Here is a 16,358-nt window from a genome sequence, read left to right on the forward strand (position 1 = left end):
CTCTCTCTCTCTCTCTCTTCCGAACATATCTCTCTGTGCCATCCTCGCGCGCTGTCCTATCGCGGTGTCCGGGTAGGCGTTGAGAGGTGTGCGAGGGCGGGCTCGCGAGGTTGGCATGACCCCCCCCCCCCATCTATGGTTGGCATGACCCCCCCCCCCATCTCTTTCTTTCTCTCTCCCTCACTTTTTCGCTTCTATCCATTGTGTTGCAGCCCATCCTATAGGTGAGTGAAAGGTCTATAGGATGAAATAACGACATGCCAAAAACTGAAGTGCACTCTGGGAAGCTGTTCTATTGTAGGATTGGTGATATTGCCAAGACTAGTTCATCCTACACCTATAGCTATTTAGGTGGGCAACTGAACTTCATACTCTGGGGCAGATTCCTGTCTCCCGTCCTATCACAGAGCAGAGTTCACTCATTGGCCAGGTCTCTCATTGGCTCTTTACAACGACCTTTATAAACCGTTGGTCAGACGCTCACCTGACAGGCGGTCTGCTGCACACTAACCTTAGGCCCTTGTCAAAGTGTCCACCGAAACCGGTAGACTGAATTGAAGTAGTCAAATATTAACTTTTGGAATTTTGTTATCTACAGAATAAACACATTGATTTATTTGTAGACAGACATTTATTCACATGGCAGGGGCCTTGACAGCAAACATGACGGACATGGACGATGTGTTGCTTTTAGGGGCAATGTGGTTGACAAGTGTATAGGCAACATTATCTCACCTGTTCATCTAATGTAGTCTGTAGCCCCTTGGGAATTAGATGGTAACTATGTTTCGGAGATGCTATTATTAAAGGCTTAAACAAGTATCCAGGTAAATTCTAACGATAGCCAACCAATGGAAACAGAAGACTACTCATCACGATGTGATGCAGCCACACGCACGCATACGCACGCACGCACGAATACACACACACCTCTCTCTCTCGATTCCCCCACCACTTAATAGCCATTCTCTCTCTCTCCATCCCTCTGTTTTTATCCCTCCACATACCCTAAGCACCCCCCTCTAACCTCCCTCTCCTCTTCAATATTAACCCCCCCCCCCCCCCCAGAAGCACTAAAATCAAAAGGTCGTGGTTGTTATGGTAACGATGGCGGTAACAAAAGCGAGAGAGAGGGATGGAGAGAGAGATAGAGAGGAACGTTTATCTGGATAAACAACAGCATATGCAGAGAAATTACAATGGAGAGAGAGAGAAAAAGAGAGTTTTCCTGTGTGTGTGGACAGAGTAATTTATAGGTTATGCATTAAAATGGTATCTATGTATAATACATACTGTTCATACACAGTGAAGTATTCACTCAGAAAACACTACTGACCAGAGCATAGAGTTTAACTGACCATAAACCCACATAGCTAACTTCGTAAAATTATATTTTGGCACAGAGAAGAGAAGAGGATGGTGTGTGTGTATCTGTGTGTGTATATATGTGGGTGTATATATACAGTGCATTTGGAAAGTATTCAGACCCCTTGACTTTTTCCACATTTTGTTACGTTACAGCTTTATTCTAAAATGGATGAAACATGTTTTTTTTCCTCAGCAATCTACACACAATACCACATAATGACAAAGTGAAAACAGGTTTTTAGAATTTTATAAAAAATAAAAATGTATTAAAAATAAAAACAAATACTTTATTTACAAAATTGAGCTCAGGTGCATCCTGTTTTCATTGACAATCCTTGAGATGTTTCTACAACTTGAATGGAATCCACCTGTGGTAAATTCAATTGATTGGACATGATTTGGAAAGGCACACACCTGTCTTTATAAAAAGGTCCCACAGTTGACAGTGCATGTCAGAGCAAAAAACAGGATTGTGTCGAGGCACAGATCTGGGGAAGGATACCAAAACATGTCTGCAGCATTGAAGGTCCCCAAGAACACAGTGGCCTCCATCATTCTTAAATGGAAGAAGTTTGGGACCACCAAGACTCTTCCTAGAGCTGGTCGCCCGGCCAAACTGAGCAATGGGGCGTGAAGAGCCTTGGTCAGGGAGGTGACCAAGAACTCGATGGTCAGTCTGACAGAGCTCCAGAGTTCCTCTGTGGAGATGAGAGAACCTTCCAGAAGGACAACCATCTCTGCTGCACTCCACCAATCAGGCCTTTATCGTAGAATGGCCAGACGGAAGCCTGTCCTCAATAAAAGACACATGACAGCCCACTTGGACTTTGCCAAAAGAAACCTAAAGACTCTCAAACCATGGGAAACAAGATTACCTGGTCTGACGAAACCAAGATTGAACTCTTTGGCCTGCATGCCAAGCGTCACGTCTGGAGGAAACCTGGCACCATTCCTACGGTGAAGCATGGTGGTGGCAGCATCATGCTGTGGGGATGTTTTTCAGCAGCAGGGACTGGGAGACTAGTCAGGATCGAGGCAAAGATGAACGGAGCAAACTACAGAGAGATGCTTGATGAAAACCTGCTCCAGAGCTCCTCAGGACCTCAGACTGGGGCGAAGGTTCACCTTCCAACAGGACAATGACCCTAAGCACACAGCCAAGACAACGCAGGAGTGGCTTCGGGACAAGTCTCTGAATGTCCTTGAGTGGCCCAGCCAGAGCCCGGACTTGAACCCGATCGAACATCTCTAGAGAGACCTGAAAATAGCTGTGCAGCAACGTTCCCCATCCAACCTGACAAAGCTTGAGGATCTGCAGAGATGAATGGGAGAAACTCCCCAAATACAGGTGTGCCAAGCTTGTAGCGTCATACCCAAGAAGAATCAAGGCTGTAATCGCTGCCAAATGTGCTTCAACAAAGTACTGTGTAAAGGGTCTGAATACTTATGTAAATGTGATATTTCAGTCTTACTCTGCGGTCCAACTCATCCCAAACCATCTCAATTGGGTTGAGGTCGGGTGATTGTGGAGGCCAGGTCATCTGATGCAGCACTTCATCACTCTCCTTCTTGGTAAAATAGCCCTTACAAAGCCTGGAGGTGTGTTGGGTCATTGTCCTGTTGAAAAACAAATGATGCTCCCACTAAGCGCAAACCAGATGGGATGGCATATCGTTGCAGAATGATGGGGTAGCCATGCTGGTTAAGTGTGCCTTGAATTCTAAATAAATCACTGACAGTGTCATCAGCAAAGCACCCCCACACCATCACACCTCCTCCTCCATGCTTCATGGTGGGAACCACACACGCAGAGATCCATTCACCTACTCTGCGTCTCACAAAGACACGAAGGTTGGAACCAAAAATCTCAAATTTGGACTCATCAGACCATAGGACAGATTTCCACCGGTCTAATGTACATTGCTAATTTTTCTTGGCCCAAGCAAGTCTCTTCTTCTTATTGGTGTCCTTTAGTAGTGGTTTCTTTGCAGCAATTTGACCATGAAGGCCTGATTCACACAGTCTCCTCTGAACAGATGATGTTGAGATGTGTCTGTTACTAGAACTCTGTGAAGCTTTTATTTGGGCTGCAATTTTTGAGGCTGGTAACTCTAATGAACTTATCATCTGCAGCAGAGGTAACTCTGGATTTTCCTTTCCTGTGGTGGTCCACATGAGAGCCAGTTTCATCATAGCGCTTGATGGTTTTTGCAACGGCATTTGAAGAAACGTAGAAAGTTCTTGAAGTGTTCCAGATTGACTGACCTTCATGTCTTAAAGTAATGATGGACTGTTGTTTCTCTTTGCTTATTTGAGCTGTTATTGCCATAATATGGACTAGGTCTTTTACCAAATAAACTCAGCAAAAAAAGAAACGTCCTCTCACTGTCAACTGCGTTTATTTTCAGCAAACTTAACATGTGTAAATATTTGTATGAACATAACAAGATTTGACAACTGAGACATAAACTGAACAAGTTCCACAGACATGTGACTGACAGAAATGGAATAATGTGTCCCTGAACAAAGGGGGGGTCAAAATCAAAAGTAACAGTCAGTATCTGTTGTGGCCACCAGCTGCATTAAGTACTGCAGTGAATCACCTCCTCATGGACTGCACCAGATTTGCCAGTTCTTGCTGTGAGATGTTACCCCACTCTTCCACCAAGGCACCTGCAAGTTCCCAGACATTTCTGGGGGGAATGGCCCTAGCCCTCATCCTCCGATCCAACAGGTCCCAGACATGCTCAAAGGGATTGAGATCCGGGCTCTTCGCTGGCCATGGCAGAACACTAACATTCATGTCTTGCAGGAAATCACGCACAGAACGAGCAGTATGGCTGGTGGCATTGTCATGCTGGAGGGTCATGTCAGGATGAGCCTGCAGGAAGGGTACCACATGAGGGAGGAGGATGTCTTCCCTTTAACGCACAGCGTTGAGATAACCTGCAATGACTACAAACTCAGTCCGATGATGCTGTGACACACCGCCCCAGACAATGATGGACCCTCCACCTCCAAATCAATCCCGCTCCAGAGAACAGGCCTCAGTGTAACGCTCATTCCTTCGACGATAAATGCGAATCCGACCATCAGCCCTGGTGAGACAAAACCGCGACTCATCAGTGAAGAGCACTTTTTGCCAGTCCTGTCTGGTCCAGCGACAGTGGGTTTGTGCCCATAGGCGACGTTGTTGCCGGTGATGTCTGGTGAGGACCTGCCTTACAACAGGCATACAAGCCCTCAGTCTAGCCTCTCTCAGCCTATTGCGGACAGTCTGAGCACTGATGGATGGATTGTGTGTTCCTGGTGTAACTCGGGCAGTTGTTGTTGCCATCCTGTACCTGTCCTGCAGGTGTGATGTTCAGATGTACCGATCCTGTGCAGGTGTTGTTACACGTGGTCTGCCACTGCAAGGACGATCAGCTGTCCGTCCTGTCTCCCTGTAGCGCTGTCTTAGGCATCTCACAGTACGGACATTGCAATTTATAGCCCTGGCCACATCTGCAGACCTCATGCCTCCTTGCAGCATGCCTAAGGAACGTTCACTCAGATGAGCAGGGACCCTGCTATTTTGGTGTTTTTCAGAGTCAGTAGAAAGGCCTCTTTAATGTCCTAAGTTTTCATAACTGTGACCTTAATTGCCTACCGTCTGTAAGCTGGTAGTGTCTTAATAACGACCGTTCCACAGGTGCATGTTCAATTGTTTATGGTTCGTTGAACAAGCATGGGAAACAGTATTTACAATGAACAACCCTTTACAATGAAGATCTATGAAGTTATTTGGATTTTTACAAATTATCTTTGAAAGAAAGGGACATTTCTTTTTTGCTGAGATATATATCTACACACAGAAAAGTATGTGGACACCCTTTCAAATGAGTGGTTCCGGCTATTACAGCCATACCCGTTGCTGACAGGTGTATAAAATCAAGTACACCGCCATGCAATCTCCATAGACAAACATTGGCAGTAAAACGACATTCTGAAGAGCTCAGTGACTTTCAACGTGGCACCGTCTTAGGATGCCACCTTTCCAACATGTTAGTTCTTTAAATTTCTGCCCTGCTAGAGCTTCTCCGGTCAACTGTAAGTGCTGTTATTGTGAAGTGGAAACGTCTTGGAGCAACAACGGCTCAGCCACGAAGTGGTAGGCCACGCAAGCTCACAGAACGGAACCACCAAGTGCTGAAGTACGTAAGAATTGTTGCAACACTCACTACCGAGTTCCAAACTGCCTCTGGAAGCAACTTTCAGCACAATAACTGTTTGCCGGGAGCTTCATGAAATGGGTTTCCATGGCCAAGCAGCCGCACACAAGCCTAAGATCACCAAGCGTAATGCCAAGCTTCGGCTGAAGTGGTGTAAAGCTCGCCGCCATTGGATTCTGGAGCAGTGGAAACACGTTCCCTGGAGTGATGAATCGTGCTTCACCATCTGGCAGTCTGATGGCCAAATCTGGGTTTGGCAGATGCCAAGAGAATGCTGCCTGCCCCAATGCATAGTGCCAACTGTAAAGTTTGGGGGAGAAGGAATAATGGTTCGGGCTAGGCCCCTTAGTTCCAGTGAAGGGAAATCTTAACGCTACATCATACAATGACATTCTAGACGATTCTGTGCTTCCAACTTTGTGGCAACAGTTTTGGGAAGGCCCTTTCCTTTTTTAGCATGCAAAAAGCGAGGTCCATACAGAAATGGAAGGTCGAGATCAATGTGGAAGAACTTGACTGGCTTGCACAGATCCCTGACCTCAACCCCATCGAACACCTTTGGGATGAATTGGAACGCAGACTGCGAGCCAGGCCTAATCAACCAATATCAGTGCACAACTTCACTAATGCTCTTGTGGCTGAATGGAAGCATGTCCCTGCAGCAATGTTCCAACATCTAGTGGAAAGCCATCCCAGAAGAGTGGAGGCTATAGCAGCAAAGGGGGGGACCAACTCCATATTAATGCTCATGATTGTGGAAGTAGATGTTGGACGAGCAGGTGTCCACATACTTTTGGTCATGTATTGTACTCAGCAGGTATCCACATACTTTTGGTCATGTAGTGTACTCAGCAGGTGTCCACATATGTTTGGTCATGTAGTGTACTCAGCAGGTGTCCACATACTTTTGGTCATGTAGTGTACTCAGCAGGTGTCCACATACTTTTGGTCATGTAGTGTATCTCTCTGTGTGTGTTGCTACCTCTTTCTGAGGTTTGTAACATGTCAACCACTTGGCCCAACATCAAGCAGCTCATCCAATGGCTGATGATCTAACACTCAGTCTGTGTGTGTGTGTGTGTGTGTGATGATGATGATCTAACACACTTCAATAGCACTCCAGTACTCAGCAGTGCCAGGAATAAAAAATACATTATCCCAGAGAGAGACAGAGAGAGAGATGGAGGGATAGAGAGAGAGAGAGAGATGGAGAGAGAGAGACAGAGAGAGAGAAAGATGGAGAGAGGGAGAGAGAGAGAGAGAGATGAGGGAAGGATTCCAGACCTTGGCAGAACGTCATGACCGTGCCTTCCATACATTGCTGGAGCAATTCTGCGGATTGCCCGCCACTACAGTAACCTCCCAGACTGTCAGTTACCCCGCTTCCAGTGGCGTCTCTCCCCAATTTACCCTGGATTCCCGAGAACCCCGCTTACCTCCTCTGGAGCGCTATGATGGAGATCCAGGATCCTGCCAGGCGTTTCTCTCCCAGTGTTCTCTCATCTTTGAGCTGCAGCCCTCTTCATTTTCCTCGGATCGCTCGAGGATAGTGTACTTGATAATCCTGATGTCTGGGAGGGCTCTCGCCTGGGCTACGGCGGTGTGGAAGCAACAATCCACCATTTGCCTCAGTCTGGAGGAATTTGTGGCGGGGGTACGTAAAGGGTTTGATTCTCCGTTGTCCGGGAGAGAGGCAGTTCGTAAGCTGCTCCAACTACGTCAGGACTCCCGTAGTATGGCAGACCACGCGGTGGATTTTTGCACGTTGGCAGCTGAGAGTGCCTGGAACCCGAAGCCCTGTTCGACGCGTTCCTTCATGGATTATCAGAGGAGGTTAAAGACGAGCTCGCAGCCTGGGAGCTGCCTACGGATCTCGACTCGCTCATCGCCTTGACCATCCGGATCGATAGGCGGCTACGGGAACGTAAGAGGGAGAGGAGGTCTGATTCCGGTCCCAGTCGCTCGCCCAAGGATCCCACCTCGCCTCCGAGGAATCCCGGAAGTCCCCGGTGTCTACGTTCTCGAGAGAATCCGAGGTTACCCGAGTTCCCCGAGAGTCTCCGAGGTCTGCTGACTCGCCTATTCTGGAGCCGATGCAACTCAGCACAGCTGTCTCCAGCCGAACGTTTACGCAGACTTAACACCAAGAGTTGTCTGTATTGTGGGACTACCTGTCATTACCTGTTTACCTGTCCATTAAAAGACCAGGCTCATCAGTAGGGACGAGTTCACTGGTGGGCCATATGAAGACTTTTCCTCCTCTCCTTACTCACACCCCTCTCCATGCCATCCTGCTGTGGGGTGACCAGTCGGAATCTCTCCGCGTTCTCATTGACTCTGGGGCCGATGAGATTTTCAGGGACGCCATCCTGGTGTCAGTTCTGGACATCCCCACTCAACCCCTCTCCATTCCCATGGACGTTAGAGTGCTGGATGGGCGCTCTATGGGCAGAGTCACCCACAATGCTACTCCTATCAACCTGCGAGTGTCAGGGAACCACAGTGAGTCTATGTAGTACATGCTCATTAAGTCTCCTCAGGTTCCCGTGGTATTGGGGATTTCTTGGCTCCAGCGACACAATCCCCTTATCAACTGGACTCCTGGTGCTATTGTGGGCTGGGGCCCGTTCTGCCATGCCCATTGCCTGAAGTCGGCATAACCTGCCCTGGGACGTCTTCCTGTGGGCTTTGTAAGCAGCCTCGGACCTCTCCGCCGTTCACGCGGAGTTCCAGGATCTCCGGGAGGTTTTCAGCAAGGCCTGGGCCACTTCGATTCCTCCGCATCGACCCTATGACTGTGGGATCGACCTTCTCCCGGGCACTACACCACCCCGGGGACGACTGTATTCACTGTCAGATCCGGAGACCAAGGCTATGGAGACGTACATCGAGGACTCCCTGGCTGCAGGATGTATCCGTCCTTCTGCCTCCCCCGCCGGCGCAGGGTTCTTCTTTGTGGAGAAGAGGGACAAAACCCTGTGCCCGTGCATCGACTCCCGGGGGCCTCAATGACATCACGGTTAAGAACCGCTACTCTCTACCACTCATCCCTTCCGCCTTTCGAGACGCTCCAGGGGGCCATCATTCATCACCATTTTTTCTAAGTTGGACTTTCGGAATGCCTACCATCTGGTGCGGATATGGGAAGGGGATGAGTGACGACAGCCTTCAACACTACTAGCGGACACTACAAATACCTGGTTATGCCATTCGGTCTGACCAACGCTCCTGCTGTGTTCCAGGCCCTGGTTAACAACGTTCTCCGCCACATGATGAAGCAGTTCGTCTACCTCAACAACATCCTCATTTTTTCCTGCTCAGCTCAAGAACACGTTCTCCATGTTCCATAGGTCCACCAGATTTTTGTCAAAGCAGAGACATGCGAGTTCCATCGCTCCACCGTCTCCTTCCTTGGGTACATCATCGCTGCTGGTAATGTGCAGATGGATCCCGGGATGGTGAGAGCGGTGGTGGATTGGCCCCAACCCACGTCCAGAGTGCAGCTGCAACGCTTCTTGGATTTTCCCATTTCTATCTCCGTTTTATCCGGGGTTACAGCACCCTGGCTTCCCCCTTTCAGTCCTCACCTCTCCCAAGGTCCCATTCACATGGTCCCCAGCTGCTGACTGGGCGTTCCTGGACATGAAGCACCGCTTCACCACAGCTCCCATATGAATCCATCTGGTCCCGTCCCATCAGTTCATGGTGGAGGTAGACGCTTCGGATGTTGGAGTGGGGGCCCTCCTGTTCCAGCGTTCCTCCCTGGACCTTAAGCTGCATCCCTTCCCCTTCTTCTCCCATTGTCTTAATGCCACGGAGAGGAATTATGATGTGGGGAATCGAGAACTACTCGCGGTGAAGATGGCATTGGAGGAGTGGAGGCACTGGTTAGAGGGGGAGGAACACTCATTCATTGTGTGGACGGATCACATGAACCTGGAATATCTCCACACCGCCAAACATCTCAACTCCAGGCAAGTTCAATGGGCCCTGCTGTTCACCCGGTTCAACATCTCCTACCAGGGTGCAAGAATTTTAAGCCGGATGCACCTTTCACGCCGCTATAGCCCCGCTGATACACCCTCGGACCTTGAGACCATCCTTCCTACCTCGTGTTTGGCAGCTACACATCAGAGGAATAGAGAACCGGGGGTACGGATGTTTGTCCCAGACTCGGCCCGCTCCCCGGACCTGGAACGGGCTCATTCCCACAGGCTTGCCTGCCACCTTGGCTCCCGCCGGACCCTGGCCTTTGTGCGACAACGCTTTTGGTGGCTCACCATGGTCCCTGACGTCTCCAAGTTCGTCGCCGCCTGCATTGTCTGTGCTCAGAATAAGACTCCTCAGCAAGCTCCAGCAGGCCTCCTTCAACCTCTTCCTGTCCCTCACCGTCCCTGGTCACATATATCCATGGACTTCGTCACTGGTCTCCCTCCGTCTGATGGCAACACCACTATCCTCACAGTGCTGGACAGGTTTTCCAAAGCCGCCCATTTCATTCCCCTCCCCAAGCTACTGTCTGTCAAGGAGACGGGCCCAGCTTATGGTGCAGCACGTCTTCCGGATCTGTGGACTTCCGGTGGACATGGTCTCTGACCGTGGTCCTCAGTCCTGTCCTCCGGGTTTCACTCCCAGTCTAACCGCTAGTCGGAGCTAATCAGGACCTGGATACTACTCTTCGTTTCCTCGTCTTTGCCAACCCCACCGCCTGGAGCCAACCCCGCCGCCTGGAGCCAACCCCGCCGCCTGGAGACAACCCCGCCGCCTGGAGACAACCCCGCCGCCTGGAGACAACCCCGCCGCCTGGAGACAACCCCACCGCCTGGAGACAACCCCGCCGCCTGGAGACAACCCCGCCGCCTAGAGCCAATCCCACCGCCTGGAGCCAGCAACTCGTGTGGGTAGAATACACCCTCCCCTGCTCAGCCACTGACCTCGTGCCTTTTGAGTGTTCGATGGGTTATCAACTCCCACTCTTCCCTGAGCAAGAGGTCAACATGCCAAGATGTTCGTCTGCCGCTGTTGCCATACCTGGAAGAGAGCCTGGTCTGCTCTTCTCAAGACCACCTCCAGGTATCAACGACAGGTGGACCACCACCGGACCCTGGCTCCTTGTTATCGTCTCGGGCAGAGGGTATGGCTGCCCACTCAGGATCTGCCCCTCCGGGTGGAGTCACGCAAACTATCCCCCCTGTTTTGTTGGCCCTTTCCCCATCTCCAAGATCCTTAGCCCCTCTGCTGTTCGTCTTCTGTTGCCCCACACCCTTCGTATACGTCACACTTTTCATGTATCAACGATTAAATCTCTGTCTCACAGACCTCTGTCTCCTCTTTCCAGAGAGAGAAAGAGATGGAGTGATGGAGAGAGAGCGATGGAGGGATTGAGAGGGAGAGAAAGATGGAGGGATAGAGAGAGAGAGAGAGAAAGATGGAGGGATTGAAGAGAGAAAGATGGAGGGAGAGAGAGAGAGAAAGATGGAGGGATGGAGAGAGAGAAAGATGGAGGGATGGAGAGAGAGAAAGATGGAGGGATAGATAGAGAGATGGATGGGGAGAGAGCGAGAGAGAGGGATGGAGAAAGAGAAAGATGGAGGAATGGATAGAGAGAGCAAGAGGGAGATGGAGGGATTTGAGAGAGAGATGGAGAGAGGAGGGATGAGAGAGCTGGAGGGTGTAGATAAAATGTGTGAAAGGGAGAGGGGAGAGAGAAAACAGGATGGGAGGAAGAGAAATGAGAGAGAGAGAACGAACATGGAGAGAGAAAGAACAGAACAGGAAGTGAGGAAAAGAGAGAACAGGAAATGAAGGAAAGGAGAAAAAGAAAGGGGGAGCAAACAGAGGGGGAGAAGAAGAAAAAAAATAAAAATCGATAGATATGAGACAATCGATAGACAGAATAAAGTGTTTGGCCATTGATTCACATTGAGAGAAATAGAGAGAGCAAGAGAGGAATTGGAGGGAGGGAGGGATAGAGAGAGGGGAGGTAGAGTGCACTCAAACAGCCTTGGGCAAGGTGACAGAGAGGGATAGAGGGATTCAGGGGAAAAGAGAAAGAGAGCGATAACAGCACTAGAGAGAGAGAGAGTAGAAAGAGGAAGTGGAGAGAACAAAAACAGAGGGTATGTGTGTGTGTGTGAGAGAGAGAGAGAGAGAGAGGAGTGTGTGTGTGAGAGAGAGAGGAGTGTGTGTGTGTGAGAGAGAGAGGAGTGTGTGTGTGTGAGAGAGGAGTGTGTGTGTGTGTGAGAGAGAGAGGAGTGTGTGTGTGTGAGAGAGAGAGAGGAGTGTGTGTGTGTGTGAGAGAGAGAGGAGTGTGTGTGTGTGAGAGAGAGAGGAGTGTGTGTGTGTGTGTGAGAGGAGTGTGTGTGTGCGCGCATGTGTGTGCGTTTGTGTGTGTGTATGAGAGAGAGAGATTAGACCCAACCAAATCACGAGACAACAAACACATTGGAAAGTATTACAAAAAAATAGCAACAAACTAGAATGCTATTTGGCCCTAAACAGAGAGTACACAATGGCAGAATACCTGACCACTGTGACTGACCCAAACTTAAGGAAAGCTTTGACAATGTACAAACTCAGTGAGCATAGCCTTGTATGACCATATTAGAGACACATATTTCCCTCAGATTACACAGACCCACAAAGAATTCGAAAACAAATCCAATTTTGATAAACTCCCATATCTACTGGGTGAAATACCACAGTGTGCCATCACAGCAGCAAGATTTGTGACATGTTGCCACAAATAAAGGTCAACCAGTGACGAACAAAACACCATTGTAAATACAACCCATATTTATATATTAACTATTTGCAAATCGTTACAACACTGTATATATACATAATATGACATTTTTAATGTCTTTATTCTTTTGGAACTTTTGTGAATGTAATGTTTACAGTTCATTTTTATTGTTTATTTCACTTTTGTTTATTATCTACTTCACAATGTTAACATATGTTTCCCATGCAAATAAAGACCTTTGAATTGAAATTGAATTGAGAGAAAGGACGAGAGAGGGTGTGTGTGTGCGCGTGTGTGTGTGTGTGTGTGTGTGGGGCAGACAGAGGGTGTCCAGTGTTTTTTCCAGTAACTGCTGCTTGTATGTGGGCAGTGGCAGGAAACATTATGCTCATTTCACAGCAGACTGAGGTGTGTGTGTGTTAGTGTGTGTGTGTGATGGGGGTGGGGGATGAGCTGCAATACATCTAGGTCATTGGAATGTATTTGAGTGTGTCTGTGTGTGACTGTGTGTGTGTGTGTGTGTGTGGTGTATTTATGCATGTGTTCCATATTAGTGATAGTGTGTGTGTGTGTGTGTGTGTGTGTGTGTGTGTGTGTGTGTGTGTGTATGTGCAGACGTGCATGTATAAGTGTGAGTTGAGTTTTACATAGAAAAGTAGAGTAGCTCTCAACTAAGGTGTGCTAGACTGTTCTCTGTGTGTGTGTGTGCGTGTGCGTGTGTGTGTGTACACTGTATATGTGTTCAAGGTATTACCTTCCTAATATTGAGTTGCTCTCCTTTTTGCCCTCAGAACAGCCTCAATTCATCAGGGCATGGACTCTACAAGGTGTCAAATGTTCCACAGGGATACTGGCCCATGTTTGACTCGAACGTTCCCCACAGTTGTGTCAAATTGGCTGGATGACCTTTGGGTGGTGGACCATTCTTGATACACACGGGAAAAACCCAGCAGCGTTGCAGTTCTTGACAGACACCAGTGCGTCTGGCACCTATTACCATACCCCATTCAAAGGCACTTACATCTTTTGTCTTGCCCATTCACCCTCTGAATGGCACACACACACACACACGATCCAAGTCTCAATCGTCTCACGGCTTATAAATCCTTCTTTAACCTGTCTCCTCCCCTTCATCTACACCGATTGAAGTGGATTTAACAAGTGACATCAATAAGGGTTCATAGCTTTCACCTGGATTCACATGGTCAGTCTATGTCATGGAAAGAGCAGGTGTTCTTAATGTTTTGTACACTCAGTGTGCGTATCCTTGGAGCAAGCAGACCCTAGCCATACACTGTAGAACATCTAATTGGCCCTCTCTAACACACACACACACAAAATCATACATTTATGCACCAAAAACCCTCTGACACAGAAACGTTTCCTGTGTGCCTGCCCATACAAGCAGTGCTTCCTGAAAAAAAAGCACTGGACACACACACACACACACACACACACACACACACACACACACACACACACACACTATATTGCTCTCTCGCTACAACACTGGCACCAATTATCCTCTCTGACTGGAGTGTTTTGATGGTGTAATTGTCACGGACAGAGAGGAGAGCGGGATGGAGGGATGTAGAGAGGGAGAGATGGGGGATAGAGAGAGAGATGGATATATAGAAAAAGAGAGAGAAAAGAGATGAGTGCTGACACTATCAGCATGCTAATGCTGGGGTGCTCTCCACCTCCCTGTTGTTCCAACCCTCTCTCTCTCCATCTCTTTGTCTCCATCCCCCTGGTTTTCTCTATTTTCACAGGTGCAAGCTTTTCCCCCTCTCTCTCTCCATCCATCCATCCTTCTCTCCAGACTCCCCAGAATGCATAAACAAAAGAATGAAAGCCAGAGAGAGAGAGAGAGAGAGAGAGAGAGAGAGAGAGAGAGAGAGAGAGAGAGAGAGAGAGAAAAGGGTGGGTCAGGATTTTTTTTTCCCCTGTCCGTTTTTTCCGGACAATGAAGAGATCATCCCCTCATCCTTTAAATCACATCTCTCCATTTTTCACTCTCATCCGTCGCTCTCTCTCTCTCTCCCTTCTTCACTCCCTCGTGGCCAGAGTAAGGGTTAGGTATCTCAGAAGTCTATTCATCCATAAGCAGATGGAATCATTCAGTCATTGTTGATGTCTTTATCAGTATCCCTGTTGGGTTTATGATGCAGATTTAAATTAGACCACTGCTCAACTGCGACACACGGTGGTAGAGTTTAGCTACTACAACTACACGCATTATAGAGTTGAAGTCGGAAGTTTACTTTTTTACATTTGATACTTAAGCATATTTGATCAATGCCATTTATTTTTGATACTTAAGTATATTTAAAACCAAATACTTTCACTCAAGTAGTATTTTACTGTGTGACTTTCACTTTTATTTGAGTCCTTTTCTATTAAGGTACAGTTTACATACACTTAGGTTGGAGTCATTAAAACTTGTTTTTTCAACCACTCCACAAATTTCTTGTCAACAAACTATAGTTTTGACAAGTCGGTTAGGACATCTACTTTGTGCATGACACAAGTAATTTTTCCAACAATTGTTTACAGACAGATTATTTCACTTATAATTCACTGTATCATAATTCAGTGGGTCAAAAGTTTACATACACTAAGTTGACTGTGCCTTTAAACAGTTTGGAAAATTCCAGAAAATGATGTCATGGCTTTAGAAGCTTCCGATAGGCTAATTGACGTCATTTGAGTCAGTCGGAGGTGTACCTGTGGATGTATGTCAAGGCCGACCTTCAAACGCAGTGCCTCTTTGCTTGACATCATGGGAAAATCAAAAGAAATCAGCCAAGACCTCAGAAAAAAAAAAAGGTATACTTCCACAAGTCTGGTTCATTCTTGGGAGAAATTTACAAACGCCTGAAGGTACCACGTTCATCTGTATAAACAATAGTCCGCAAGTATAAACACCATGGGACCACACAGCTGTCATACCGCTCAGGAAGGAGACGCGTTCTGTCTCCTAGAGATGAACGTACTTTGGTGCGAAAAGTGCAAATCAATCCCAGAACAACAGCAAAGGACCTTGTGAAGATGCTGGAGGAAACAAGTACAAAAGCATCTATATCCACAGTAAAACGAGTCCTATATCGACATAACCTGAAAGGCCGCTCAGCAAGGAAGAAGCCACTGCTCCAAAACCACCATAAAAAAGCCAGACTACGGTTTGCAACTGCACATGGGGACAAAGATTGTACTTTTTGGAGAAATGTCCTCTGGTCTGATGAAACAAAAATAGAACTGTTTGGCCATAATGACCATCGTTATGTTTGGAGGAAAAAGCCGAAGAACGCCATCCCAACCGTGAAGCACGGGGGTGGCAGCATCATGTTATGGAGGTGCTTTGCTGCAGGAGGGACTGGTGCACTTCACAAAATAGATGTCATCATGAGGGGGGAAAATGATGTGGATATATTGAAGCAACATCTCAAGACATCAGTCAGGAAGTTAAAGCTTCATCGCAAATGGGTATTCCAAACGGACAATGACCCCAAGCATACTTCCAAAGTTGTGGCAAAATGGCTTAAGGACAACAAAGTCAAGGTATTGGAGTGGCCATCACAAATCCCTGACCTCAATCCTATAGAACATTTGAGGGCAGAACTGAAAAGCGTGTGCAAGCAAGGAGGCCTACAAACCTGACTCAGTCACATCAGCTCTGTCAGGAGGAATGGGCCAAAATTCACCCAACTTATTGTGGGAAGCTTGTGGAAGGCTACCCGAAACGTTTGACCCAAGTTAAACAATTTAAAAGCAATGCTACCAAATACTAATTGAGTGTATGTAAACTTCTGACCCACCGGGAATGTGATGAAATAAATCATTCTCTCTATTATTCTGACATTTCACATTCTTAAAATAAAGTGGTGATCCTAACTGACCTAAGACAGGGAATTGTTACTAGGATTAAATGTCAGGAATTGTGAAAAACTGAGTTTAAATGTATTTGGCTAAGGTGTATGTAAACTTCAGACTTCAACTGTACTCTTAACCAGTTGGCTCCGGACCTGGTAGGG

Source organism: Salmo salar, chromosome 18 (assembly GCF_965601325.2).
Source record: "Salmo salar chromosome 18, fSalSal1, whole genome shotgun sequence".
Taxonomy (NCBI): Eukaryota; Metazoa; Chordata; class Actinopteri; order Salmoniformes; family Salmonidae; genus Salmo; species Salmo salar.